Genomic DNA, 14,393 nt, shown 5'->3' on the forward strand with positions numbered 1-14,393 from the left:
GCTCAGTTGTGCACCAGGGCCTCCCACTCCTCTTTCTATTCTGGTTAGAGCCAGTTTGCGCTGTTCTGTGACTGGAGTAGTGCACAGCGTTGTACGAGATCTTCAGTTTCTTGGCAATTTCTTGCATGGAATAGCCTTCATTTCTCAGAACAAGAATAGACTGATGAGTTTCAGAAGAAAGTTATTTGTTTCTGGCCATTTTGAGCCTGTAATCAAACACACAAATGCTGATGTTCCAGATACTCAACTAGTCTAAAGAAGGCCAGCTTTATTACTCTTTAAACAGAACATCAGTTTTCAGCTGTGCTAACATAATTGCAAAAGGGTTTTCTAATGATCAATTAGCCTTTTAAAATGATAAACTTGGATTAGCTAGCACAACGTGACATTGGAACACAGGAGTGATGGTTGCTGATAATGGGCCTCTGTATGCCTATCTAGATATTCCATAAAAAATCTGCCGTTTCCAGTTACAATAGCCATTTCCAACATTAACAATGTCTACACTGTATTTCTGATCAATTTGATGTTATTTTAATGGACAAAAAATATGCTTTTCTTTCCTAACAAGGACATTTCTAAGTGAACCCAAACATTTGAATAGTAGTGTAAATAAACGTTTTTTTTCATGTGTTTTTTAAGTGTCATCTTACATATGCAGTTTTAAGCCCAAAATATACTTATATTTAAATTTTTTAAGGAAATGCTTATTCTGTTTGTGGTTCAATGTTTGCATGCTATGTGGTTACAGGTATTGGACTTCAATTGTACTTACACCATTCGTACCTGTATTATTATATTAAAACTGGACGGAAGCCATTAAACTCAAATAGCTGTATTGCTTGGTATCAGAAGATGTTGTCATGAGGGTCATACTTTGCATTCAAAGTGACATAAACCAATGTACAGTATTAACATGAGTAGAATAGGCAGGCACAGTGTATTTACAGTGTAGCTACACATTATTACATATAGTTACATCTGTAATAATATCTGTTTCCAGTTTGTGTACTTGAACAATCAATGCACAAAAATGCACTAATGTTTTTACAAGTGTATTTACTGTGACTTTATCCCCCTAGACCAGCAGCAGTTAAACACCAAACCCATCAACAAAACCTGACTAGACAACTATGCAGAGGGAGTGAAATACTCCACAGAGAAAGGGGGGAGAGAGAGAGAGAGAAAGTGGAGTGAAACGGGAAGGGGCAGATCGTCTGAGCGAAAGGGGGGGAGCGACAGAGGAGAGGAGAAGAGGGACAGAAGACAGTAGAGGGGTATGATGGGAAAGGAGAGAGAAAGGAGAGAGGGTGAGGGGCAGAAAGAGAGGCACAGAGAGGGGAGACACGAGGGAGAAGAAAATGAGGGAGACGAGAGAACAGAGAGGGGGCTTATAGAAACCCAGAGAGAGAACCGGGGAAGACACAAAGAACCAGGGTGGTATAGAGGTATAGGCAGGCAGAAAGAAAGTAGAGAGAGTTAGATAAGTTTTTCTTTTTGCAAGGCAGAAATGAGAGGGGGGGAGAAGGGGGCGAGAGAGGGAGAGAGGGAGAGAGAGAGTACGTGAGAAAGGGGCAGAGGGAGAGAGTGTGAGGCAGAGAGAGAGAGAGAGAGAGAGAGGGGAAGAGAGAGGGGCAGAGGGGTAAAGGGGGGATGTTGACAAAGCAGAGAGAGTCTAGTTGAACAAAGAGAACGTGGAGAGAATGAGCCGGGTGCAACATCAAAGGGATTTTTCAGGCCTGGTTACCGGGACAACAGACATTTGCATGCGATTAGCTTTTTACATCATATTAAGAAGGGGAGGGGGGAGTAGGGGGGAGAGAGGGGGGAGGGAGGAAAGGGGGGGCAGGGAGCTATAGATCATACAGGGTGAGTGAGAGAACCAGATGGTGTGGGTAAAAAGAGAGAGTGAGAGAGAGTGAGAGAGAGAGAGAGAGAGAGAGAGAGAGAGAGAAACGTTGGTCATCTCCTGTGGTTAAACTGATTTATAGACTGCCAACAGAGAGAACCTTTTTTAAACCAGCATGCATGATTTATGCCATCAACACTTGGGTTGCATCTGAACAGGCACACTTTTCCCTATGTAGTGCACTATATCTGACCAGGGCCAATAGAGATCTGGTCAAAAATAGTGCACTATATAGGGATTAGGATGCTATTTGGGACGTATACCTGGAGAGATACTGTATATGCTAAAAGACATGTCAGCATTGATATACATCACTGCCAGAGACAGTCTGACTGGCCAATGACCCAAACAATGCTCTGAGATAGGAAAAAGCACTATACTGTAAACCTGTATACTGCATACTGTAATACACACGCGCACACACACACACACAACCTGTTCATGGTACACAATTCCAGACAATAATCAGACATCTTCCCTTCTCACTATACCTCCATTCTTTCTCTCCTCTCCATCACCACTTCTCTCTCATATATCTCTCCATCTCTCTTTCTCTCTCCGCCATCTCTCTCTCTCCATCAATCCCTTCCTTCTCCCCCTCCCTCCATCTTTCCTCTCATCTCTCCCTTTCTCCCTCTCTCTATCTGATTCTTATTTTCTTCACCTCCATTTCCCACCCTCTCTCCCTCCCTCTTTCTCTCTCTCCCTCTTTCTCCTCTCCCTCCTTCTGTCTCTCTGTCCCATGTTGCCAGTGTGTGATGCCTCAGTGCCCTCAGTATTGTGGCTGGCTGCATTATGCCGGTGGGCGTCACTCTGCCCGTTGTCACGGCAGCATTGTGATGGGGGGGGTATTACAGTATCAATACCCTTCCACTGCAACAAAAGGACAGCAGCCACAGCCACATATATCACTCCACCTCTGCACTCCTTCTCTCATCCCTTGTTCCGTCTCTCTCTCTCCTTTTCTCACTCCTCCCTCTCTCCATCCCTCTCTACTGCACGTCAATTCCCCCCACCTATCAATTGATTTCCTTCCACCTCCCCTCTAAATATGTACATATTGATCCTCCATCCCTCTCCCTCCTTTCTCTCTTTTTTGTTCTCGTTTCTTACTTCAGCATCTATCCGATTTCATTCTCTCCATCTAGAGACCTCCCCTCCACCCCTCATTCCTTATCTAACTTAATCTCTCTCTCTTTCTCTCCTCCCACCTTCTTTCCCTCATCTCTCATTTCATCACCCCTCCATCCATTCTCTCTCTCACACTCTTTCTCTCTCTCTCCTCCCCGCCTGTATTTTTTTGTTTGTCTCGTCTCAGTCACTCTCTGCATATTAATTGGTGTGTTTCTTCTGCAGCGGAGAAAACAATCAAAGTATCTCACACACACACACACACACACACACACACACACACACACACACACACACACACACACACACACACACACACACACACATACACACACACGCACACACACACACACACACACACACGCACACACACACACACACACACACACACACAAAATCAAAGCATCAGGGGTGGGTGATGATGCCATTGTGGCAGACACAAACATGTACACATATGCCTACACACCCACGTAGGACTATACAAAAGACACACAATCACACAGACACAATACAGACACACATATGCCGCCGTGACTGTACACACACTTTTTGTACACAATACCGTCACGTCCATTCATACAACAAATACATGTGTACTGCACATATGCCACAGTGAAACGCAATAGACGGCAAGATGATAGTAGATTATCATAGACAGCTGCACCATCTCTAGTAAATGTATATAAATGTATAACTCTTATTCCTATTATAGATCATTGCGATGACTGTGATATCTGGTTGTTTTACCTACACCTTAGTTGAATGCACTTACTGTAAGTTGCTCTCGATAGAGCGTCTGCTAAATGACCAAAATGTAAATGTAAATTATTTTTAGATAATGAATAACTCTGCATATTTTACAATCAAGAGCAGGTTTTATTCAAGTATATACTGAAGTTCCCTCTTGGAACACATAAGTAATAATATCCTATCCTATTCCATTATCTTCTAATCTATTATATTCTATTCTATTCTATAGGTTTGTGAGAAAATAAGAGGGCTGTGTGATAAGAGCAGGAGAAATGACATGGTCAGGATGCTATTTACAGTAGCAGGCCACTAGACCTAAAGGGGACATCAGGTGAATGAAATACGAATGAAAATACTCCTGTGTGTGCATGTGTGTGCATGTGTGTGTGTGTGTGTGTGTGTGTGTGTGTGTGTGTGTGTGTGTGTGTGTGTGTGTGTGCGTGACCGTGGGCTTAGGGGGTGATGAGGGATAAAGTTCAACCTCACCATTGAACGTCATCTTGACTCCTGTCTTTTAAATAGAGGTATTATTACACTGTTATACATAATAGCAGAGAACTTACCCCAGTACCTGTTTTTATTGATAGGCATGATAATAAAACATCTCAGACAGATGGTGAAGTCACTGTCTGCCGGCCTCCCAGTGCAGGTATGCTCTTAGAGAGGTGCATTGCGATGGAGTGGCCTGTTAAAGGCAATGCACCTGCGCCTCCAGGAGCGCGAGCCCACGTGGGGTGAAGTTGCTTTTACCCACGTGTTGTGCTTCGGTGTGACTTAGAATAGAAGCATGATTCAGAGAAACTCCGAGTTTAATGTGAAACTTCCGATTTGAATGATGATGAAAACGATTAATAACCATACTTTTGGGTGGGAAACTTTTGTTTCAAATCATAGTGAAAGACACTTGTTAGTCACTTATCCAATGAGTAAACCAAAACAGTTATAAAACAGTGATAACAATATAAATCTTCCTTCAACTTGTGTAACTCTAAAACCACACGCTTCCGGGGTGAGTTATCAAAACAACATTTGGGTACATCTCGTCAAACACATACTTTATAACATTTACGCACTTCGATAAGACACATTTCCCCAAACTTATGTAGGCTATTTTTATATATATGCTGTGAAATAGAGACCACTTGATAGTGGTGCTATAATGTGCCGTTATTTTGGGCTGCAACTGAACTGTGCCCGAGCTGATAGACAGCCGCCCGCGTGTCAATGTTCTAAAATGGTGCTGTGAGATTATAATTACATTTGCAACCTACATCACTCTCCCTCCCTCTCTCATCGCTCCCCTCTCTCTCTCTCTCTCTCTCTTTATCTTATTCTCTCACTCACTCACTCACTCACTACTGCACAATAAATGGATCTTTGGAAAAAATGCGAGAGAGAGGGAGAAAGGGAGGAGAAGAGGGTGAGCTAAGGGAGGGGGGAAACGGCGTATGCTTGTATACAACAACCCTGATTTCCATTTTTTCCCCCAACTCGTAATGTATTTAATTCAAGTGAAACGTAATCATGACGTGTCGTGTCATTAATCCGCCCGCCGCCTTTCCCGTAAGTACATAGAGTCTTACTTTCATCATAAATATCTAGTTAATTTACAATATATACTATCCACACGTTTACATGTGCACTTTTATATAGGGTGGTATGGAACTGCGGTTGTGTAGCACTATAGTAAAACCTCTCCAAAATGTTTGTATTTATCGCGAATGTTGTTGTCTTCATGAACAACAAATATGTGGCGACGACTTTTTTGTTGTTGGGGGGGGGCAAATTCGGGTAATCATCCTATAACGTTAGTTGCTGTGATTGAAGCTTATTACGTCCATTTTTATCTAGCATTTTGTTTACACCTTGCAGTTTCCATGCGTTAGTATAGTGGGTGGATTGTTGAGAGTGATTGGCGTGTTGTACTCTGTGTGGTGTGTGTGTGTGTGTGCTGCATGTATGTTGCAGCACTTCGCCACTTTACTGTGTCATGTATGAGGCCGGCGTTGTATATGCGCGCGTGGCCGACTGTCTGCATGCGATAGCCCTATAAGCTACGGTATATCATGATGGAATAGTTTCAGCTATAACTTGGGGCCTAAAATGTCCTACTTGCAATGCCGGATAACATATTCGCCTACACTGTAAATTACTTTATTATGTATGAAGTGCACTAAAAGTCCACTAAAGTGAACGCACTTGTGTAGCCTATTAAAGCCTATAAATTGTACAACTTTGATTAAGTTCTATATTTTATGTATTGCTCTAAGTAGGCCTATTAAAATCGTTCTCTAAAATGGCAATTGCATTCAACCATGCATGCGCATCGAGTTTGGTTCACATTAAAACATAAAAAGGCAGTTTTGACAAAAATAAATTGCATATCAGGATCAAGCAGCATATATTTGATTCGCGTCTTAACGCTCGAGAACCTTTGATCTTCGCGGACATATTTTTTGGTTAACTACATGTTCCAGTGTGATTTACAAAGCTGCAACGCGAGTAAATTCCATTCAGAGACATAGACAGTTTTATTATTTTGTTGGAGACACATTGCGTACGGCACATTTTTAAGATGACCAGTTTAACCAAAATGTAGGTAGCCTCTATGTGTGCAGGCTAGGCTACACCTATCCAACTCGACCAAACGGTTTTTTAAAATATCGTCCTCCCACTAGCCTACTACTATATTTACTAGGACGATTCGTAGGCTATACCATTACAACCGGTAAACTTGTTCTCGCCTCACCTCTCATGAGTACGAGCTTCACTGTAGCTATTGGCTACCTTTCACCTTCTTCGGACTACAGTTATTTCGCAAGAAAGTAGCAAGTGTGTTGCGTGCAACATTGTATCACATTCTGAAAACGCAAGTTGATATAAGATAGGGGATTCTTTTCTGTAGCCTGTCGTACGTGTGCTAGACAAAATGTGATAAGGTCTGATTTAGTTTTAGGGTGATGGAGGGGGGGAGATTGGCAGCGAAATTCAAGATGAAATCCATGATGGCACTTTTCTCGTCCCCCGATCCCTCGTCGCAACACTCATGTCTTATATCTCCTCCCTTTCAATCTTTTGTTATAGAAAATGTAGGAACAAAATGGATGAAGCATGGGGGAGAGATAGATAGGCTACATGACAAACAGAGAATAGACAACGACCGTGACTCCTCAACGGTTTTGAGATTTAAAACAATCGCGTTACTATGTTCACTTAGAGGATTTTAAGATCATATTTTACAAGCTTAATGTCTGGAGACCAGCTGCGAACGGGACGCGTTTTTCTGGGGGGGAGGGGGGGACATTACGTGTGTAGGCTGTGCACCCGCGCATTGTTTATCGATAGTTATTTATTTCATTATTGTGGCTTTTTAATTGAGATGGCCGCGAGAGAGAAGGCAGGGGGAAAGAACGACTGAAAATGGTTGCACGTTATTGACGCACATCATCATACAGGGCGAGGAGGAAATTCCTCTCCAGATAAGAGGCAGACGTGTCATCTGCGGTGCCCGGAGTAGCACAAGACACTCCGGTCGCAGCCGTTTCAAATCCCACAGCCACAGAAAAATGTCCCGTTTTCACCCTACCTACCATAGTTTTATTCCACACTGAAACTATTGTAATGTGATATAAGGTAGACTAACAGGCTACTGTAACCCATTCCCTTCCTGTCCTTTTTGACATTTTCAGCTTGTAGTTTTTGATTTCCCCCTCAATCAAACTATGTTGATGGATTTATAAACATGCTTCTGCATCCAAAAATGTATTTTATCATTTCACATTTCTATACTTTTTCAAGAAGTGTCAGTTTGAGGGAAAGAGTGTCATCTTTAGATGCTGTTATAAATCTAGATAGAATATTGGGGAATGGATTCATTGGGAAGGTGACTTGTTACCGTCTTGTAGCCTACATTAAAGAGATTCTGCAGAACGTTTGTATACATTTCAGCCAGTAGTTATGAAAGTAACTCCCGAGCAAAAAGTGGTCCCTGAAAATTCCGTACTTCGTTACATCCCAGATAGCACAGTGGATTTGGGCCGATTCCGGCTGAGAGTCGGGGCACTCGGCTGAGAGTCAGACTCTGCCGACGTCATGTGGCCCGAGTCTGGGTCGCCTTTGGCAGTATTACTTATGGCTAGGATCCGGGGATTGAGTTCATGCCGATTCCGGTGTGAGTTATCTGGCCCAAATGTATATATTACTTGGGGCTCGGAACGATTGGGGCTACTCTCTGGCAGATGATTACACGGGCTGCTTTATATAATTAACATTTAATTATTTATTTTTCCATATTTTCTCATTGCTTCTATGATCAAAAAATACATTCAACAAAATTCTTTAAGAGTCCTGTGTAGTATTTTAGTATTTTGATACTTTGTACAAGTCAATTAATAAGCATTAAAAACTTTGTGGATGGAGCCTCCTGAGTGGCGCAGCAGTCTAAGACACTTGCGTTGCTACAGATGCTTGTTCGAGACCCGCGACCAGGAGACCCATGAGGCGACTAACAATTGGCCCAGAGTCGTCCGAGTTAGGGGAGGGTTTGGCCGGCCGGGATATCCTTGTCACATGCGCTATAGCGACTCCTGTGGTGAGCCAGGCGCATGCACGCTGACACCTTCTCCAGGTGTATGGTGTTTCCTCTGACACAAAATAGTTTTTTTGTGGATGGGTATAATTTGTATGTATAAAATGTAAAATAGTAATATTTAAAATTACTAAATCGGGTAATTTTGTATACATTTATTTATATTTGCACCGGGCTGCTTCTGGGGGGATTCTGGTAAGATGCCGGCAAAGTCGGCTGAATTCCGGTAGACGGAAACAGCCCGATGTACTTGGGCCGATTCTGGACAGTCCTTCATTTTGATTCCGGGCTGAGCCCGACACCCGATTCCGGCCCGATTCAATCAGTTCCAGCCCCCCGGAAGAGGGCCGATTCCTCATTGCTAGCTGGGATATGTGCAGATATGTGCACCATGTTATTGCTCTCTCGTTCTGCTGTGTGTGCTAGCAATCAGTCAAATGGCAAGGGGCTGAAGTTGATTGGCTAGAACTTGAATTGCTAAAGGTCTGGCCCATATGGGTAAAAATGGAGGGACAGCTTCCAGAAAAACTGTCACTTTCAAACTAGGGATTTCCTGGCTAATTGAGAGAAGACAGTAATTCTGCTCATAGATTATGCATGTATGAACTACACATTTGACACATCCAGCCCAAAGCGAGAGGTTTAAAAGATACTTAGTAGTCGTCAGAGTTCCAGAGCATGTATTTAATGCAGTGCATCTCCTCAGAACAGCACTTTAGGGGTGCAATATCTTGGTGCTCTCTCTCTCTCTCTCTCTCTAGGAGCATCCCAATCAAGTGACTGATTTAATTGGGTCATGAAGGGTCTGTGGGGTAGATAGATAGATAGATAGATAGATAGATAGATAGATAGATAGATAGATAGATAGATAGATAGATAGATAGATAGATAGATAGATAGATAGATAGATAAACACCTGCTCAGCCTCCTTAGTGACATTTAAAACACTTACAAGCAATAATTCTTAGCCCTTCACCAAGTTTAGAGTAGCATATTCCATCAACATTTTCAGCTCTCAAACCTTGTAAATGTTTTTGTAGCATACTAAGAAACCATAATGGTGCAAGTAGACCTCTTAGAGTTAGAATTTCATATGGTCTGAGATAACACATCCGAGAGAGAAAGTAACTAGTAATTACACTGTAATTAAGTTAATCTTACGTGTAGCCTCTATGCACCACATAACTGATGACTAAGTGTGGTGAGCGAAATATATGCTTGCGTACCAAATGGCACCCTATGTGGTAATAGGGAATAGGGTACCCTTTGGGATCCAATCTATTAGTCAGTGTATGTTCACCGTTATAAGGGACATTAATTACAAGCGGCTCCCGAGTGGCACAGGCATCTTAAGGCGCTGCATCTCAGTGCTAGAGGCGTCACTATAGACCCTAGTTCGATTCCAGGCTGTATCACAACCAGCCGTGATTGGGAGTCCCATAGGGCAGCACACAATTAGCCCAGAGTTGTCCTGGTTAGGGTTTGGCTGGGTTAGGCCGTCATTGTAAATAAGAATTTGTTCTTAACTGACTTGTTGTTAAATAAAGGTTCAATAAATACAAATAAACTTACTATAAGCTAGAGGACAGCTTGCTGCTTGACCACCCAGTCTCCCAGACAGTGTCAATATTCATGATGTAATGGAATCTGTCTGGTCTAGCAGGCCAGTGGGGCTCAAACTACCAGTTGATTCAGCCCTTAAGACACACAAATTCATGTTACAGAAGATGTAACACTTGTAACAGATAAAAGTTACAAGGACACTTTTGAGGTTAGATTGGCCTAATTGCTATAGTTTTATGAAGCGTTATGTCTTGATAGAGATGTGATCTGCACATTTGAAGTCTTGAGTGAGAGACTCATCTATGGAATGTCTGCTAAGGAATCTGAGGTTTTTAATGCACACAAACATCTGCTTACAGCATTACACTTCCAGTTCATACTCAGTCTACATGTTACTTCTGCATAATCGTATGTCCCTTTGCATACTTCCCTTCATCTGGATGTCAACTATAAAGAGGAAAAGGAGAAGAGGCAAGAACAGGGTCATGTCCAGTAGACAAAAATGTTGGCTTTTTTCTGTTGAAAAAACTTTTTCTACGTTGTGTCCTACTGATCACCACCCAGTGGAAGGGGAAAGACCGAGTGAGAAGAGAGGAGAAGGTGAACAGGAGTAGAAGAGGAGGTGAGAGGAGGAGGTGAGAGGAGGTGGTAAGATGAGGTGGTGAGACGAGGTGGTTAGAGGAGGCCAAGGGGCAAGAATCATAAGACTGAGTAAGAGAAGTCAGATATCCCCCCATCACAAATAAGAAGGAGGGAGGGTAACAAAAGAGTCCGATATAGATAGTTAGAGGGAGCGAGGGAGGGAGTAAAAAAGAGAGGGGGTTCAGGGAAAGGTGAAATACAGGAAATGAATCCCGTCTGTGGGGAAGTTTTTCCGCGTGACCACTGCGATAAAAAAAACACATCAGGCTCTGAGTTACTGTACCACACAGAGAGAACACACATACACACACACTTTCACTAACACATACACACTTAAACACATACGCCCTCAGACAGAGACTATTTCACACTAACACACACTTAAACACAGGATCGATCACACACACCCTTAAAAACATCGGCCCTCACTCATGTACTGACAGCACACACACACAAACTCTTCATTCTAAGACACGTAAGCTTTAATGACACACACACTTACAAATGCAGGTACAAAAACGTACCCACTTAAGAGTACAGGCCCTCAAAAGTCTTCCACATGGGCCTTTATGCAATACAGCACACACACACACTCGATCACACACGTGCACCGACATACTTTGACTATAACCTGTACCTAAAGGCCATTAAGAAACTAGATGCAGAAGTCTCATACAACCCCTTTATCAAACATGTATCCATAGAAATCCTGATTCTCAGCTGCCTTCAGTAAACATGATGAGCCTCTAGACAATATTATAAATATATTAGAATCCACACCCTCATATGAAGAATCGTAACGGCCATGTATGAACTTGCCTGAGTGGTGTCCAGCTCACAACCACAAATACAGTACCAGTCAAAAGTTTGGACACACTTACTCATTCAAGGGTTCAAGAAAAACATTTGAATGAGTAGGTGTACTTTATACATAGTTACATTTGTACATTCTTTCAAATACACATACTGAGTTGTTAACACGCTGTACCTACACAGTCGTAGTGATATGAGTGCATTACATCTTTGATACTTGCATACATGCACTGTATATGGCCCAAACACTTGTCAACCTGTACAATAAAATTAGTTCATTCACAGTGGTGATTTAAATATTTTACTGTATTGTGTGCGTGTGTGTGATACTAGGGAAAACATGAGTATAATTTTAAGCTTTCACAAGTCTTTGTAAAATCAGTCAGTTAGTGTATGCTTTATTACGATTCCATTGGGATAATCTGCAATCCGATCAAGCACACATTCCTCATTCCTCAAGAGAACAATTCAACAGACATTCATATGATAATGCCATCACATCAGACCATATGAACACACACACAGACACACCGTCCGCCATCTATCTCCACACCACCACTATGAATAGCCACCTACAACAAAACCCCAGTTCACTATCTACCTGTCTCTTTTTTCATATTTGAAAAGGACAAATCACATCACCATCAAATCACCATCTGATCTTTTAATTCAGTTATGGTTCATTATGTTTCTCTGTCTCTCTCTTTCTCTTCTAACTCCCTCCTCTCTCTCTATCTCTCTCTTTCACTGTCTACCTCTTCCCTTCTTTCTCTCCTCGCCATTTTGGCAGGCCCCAATCTACCAGCTGATATCAGCATTCCCTGGCACCGTGCCAACTGGCTCCGCCGCAGGACAGAAAGACAGAGGGAGCGAGAGAATGAAAGAAAATTAGTGAATAATAGAAGGAGGAGGGAGCGAGAGAGAGAATGAGAGAGAAAGAGAGGGGGATGGAAGGAGAATGGAATCACAATGAGGGAGGGAAACAGAGAAAGAAAGAGACGGGGAAAAGAAGGAACAACAATGGTGGATTAAGAAGGAGAGAGAGAAGAGAGGGAGCAGAGGGAAGAGAAGGGGGAGAAGGAAGAGAGAGAGTATGATTGATATGGTGTGATATCCCTGTTTGTTATGGCGGAGCTAAAATGTCAACTGGCTTTTTGTGGTCCTGGCCCGCTGACACACACACTCACACAGTATATATGAACACACAGACGTACAGAGCGTACACAAACCTTCACACACAGATTGTTTAGCCATAATGATGATGACCTTGTATACGACCGTGTGTTTCAAGTGCTTCTTCTCTGATCTGTTACTAAAGTTGCGGGTGAAAACATGTCTGACAGATAATTGGAGTCTGTTCTTGTAAACATTCAAATGCAGTGGGTTGTGTGTTGTTTGTGTGGTTGTATGTGTTCAGATTTGTGTGTGTGGTTGGTTGTGATTCTGTAGGCTCAGATGTGTGTGTGTGTGTTGTGAGTGTGTTCATTCCTGAATAATACCTGTGCATCAATCTAAGTAACATAATACAAATTTTAAAACAGCCATTTTTTTTTGCATGGGCTGCATCTTAATGCACCGCATCCGTCTTTGTCGGCCTTCTACATCTCTGGTTGAAGGTGGACAAATGCTTATGCTTCTAGATCCGACAGTGCAGCAGTATCTAACAGGTCATATCTAACAAATCCCACAACTAAACCTAATACACACAATCTAGTAAAGGAATGGGATGAGAATATATAAGTATAAAATATATGGATGAGCAGTGACAGAGCGGCTAAGATGCAATAGATAGTATAGAATAGATAGTGAAGGATACGGTATACATTATATACATATGAGATGAGTAATGCGAGATATGTAAACATTCTTCAAGTAGCATTATTAAAGTGACTAGTGTTCCATGTATTAAAGTGGCCAATGATATCAAGTCTGTAGGTAGGCAGTAGCCTCTCTGTGCCTCTCTGTGCTAGTGGTGGCTGTTTAACAGTCTGATGGCCTTGAGATAGAAGCTGTTTTTCAATCTCTCTGTCCCAGCTTTGATGCACCTGTACTGACCTCGCCTTCTGGATGGAAGCGGGGTGAACAGGCAGTGGCTCAGGTGGTTATTGTCCTTGATTATCTTTTTTGCCTTCCTGTGACATCGGGTGCTGTAGGTGTCCTGGAGGGCAGGTAGTTTGCCCCCGGTGATGTGTTGTGCAGACCTCACTACCCTCTGGAGAGCCTTGCGGTTGTGGGCGGTGCAGTTGCCGTACCAGGCGGTGATACAGCCCGACAGGATGCTCTCAATTGTGCACCTGTAAAAGTTAGTGAGGGTTTTCGGTGACAAGCCACATTTTTTAAGATTCCTGACGTTGAAGAGGTACTGTTGCGCCTTCTTCACCACACTGTCTGTATGCGTGACCATTTCAGTTTGTCGGTGATAAGTAAACTAAGGAACTTAAAACTTTCCACCTTCTTCACTGCTGTCCCGTCGATGTGGATAGGGGGGGCTCCCTTTGCTGTTTCCTGAAGTCCACGATCATCTCTTTTGTTTTGCTGACATTAAGTGAGAGGTTATTTTCCTGACACCACACTCCGAGGGACCTCACCTCCTCCCTGTAGGCTGTCTCGTCGTTGTTGGTAATCAAGCCTACCACTGTTGTGTCATCTGAAAACTTGATGATTGAGCTGGAGGCGTGCATGGCCACGCAGTCATGGGTGAACAGGGAGTACAGGAGGGGGCTGAGAACGCACCCTTATGGGGCCCCAGTGTTGAGGATCAGCGGAGTGGAGATGTTGTTTCCTACCCTCACCACCTGGGGGCGGCCCGTCAGAATGTCCAGGACCCAGTTGCACAGGGCGGGGTCGAGTCCCAGGATCTCGAGCTTAATGATGAGTTTGGAGGGTACTATGTTGTTGAATGCTGAGCTGTAGTCAATGAACAGCATTCTTACATAGGTATTCCTCTTGTCCAGATGGGTTAGGGCAGTGTGCAGTGTGATGGTGATTGCATCGTCT

General features: G+C 42.9%; 1 protein-coding gene across 6 annotated transcripts in view; it reads left to right on the plus strand.

Moving 5' to 3' along the window:
• Nucleotides 1-14,393, plus strand: part of LOC106577970 (zinc finger protein 219) — a 76,503-nt gene that overhangs the window by 47,325 nt on the left and 14,785 nt on the right. The window contains exon 1 of one of the 6 annotated variants that reach the window (XM_045701451.1): nt 5,124-5,353. The exons of 3 other annotated variants lie outside the window; for them this stretch is intronic. The gene's annotated coding sequence lies outside the window, so the exon portion shown is untranslated. Of the gene's footprint in view, nt 1-5,123; nt 5,354-14,393 lie in introns of those variants that run through there. 2 more of the 6 variants (XM_014156468.2, XM_014156474.2) reach the window with 2 other exon arrangements.

This window comes from Salmo salar, chromosome ssa18, assembly GCF_905237065.1.
Source record: "Salmo salar chromosome ssa18, Ssal_v3.1, whole genome shotgun sequence".
Lineage (NCBI taxonomy): Eukaryota > Metazoa > Chordata > Actinopteri > Salmoniformes > Salmonidae > Salmo > Salmo salar.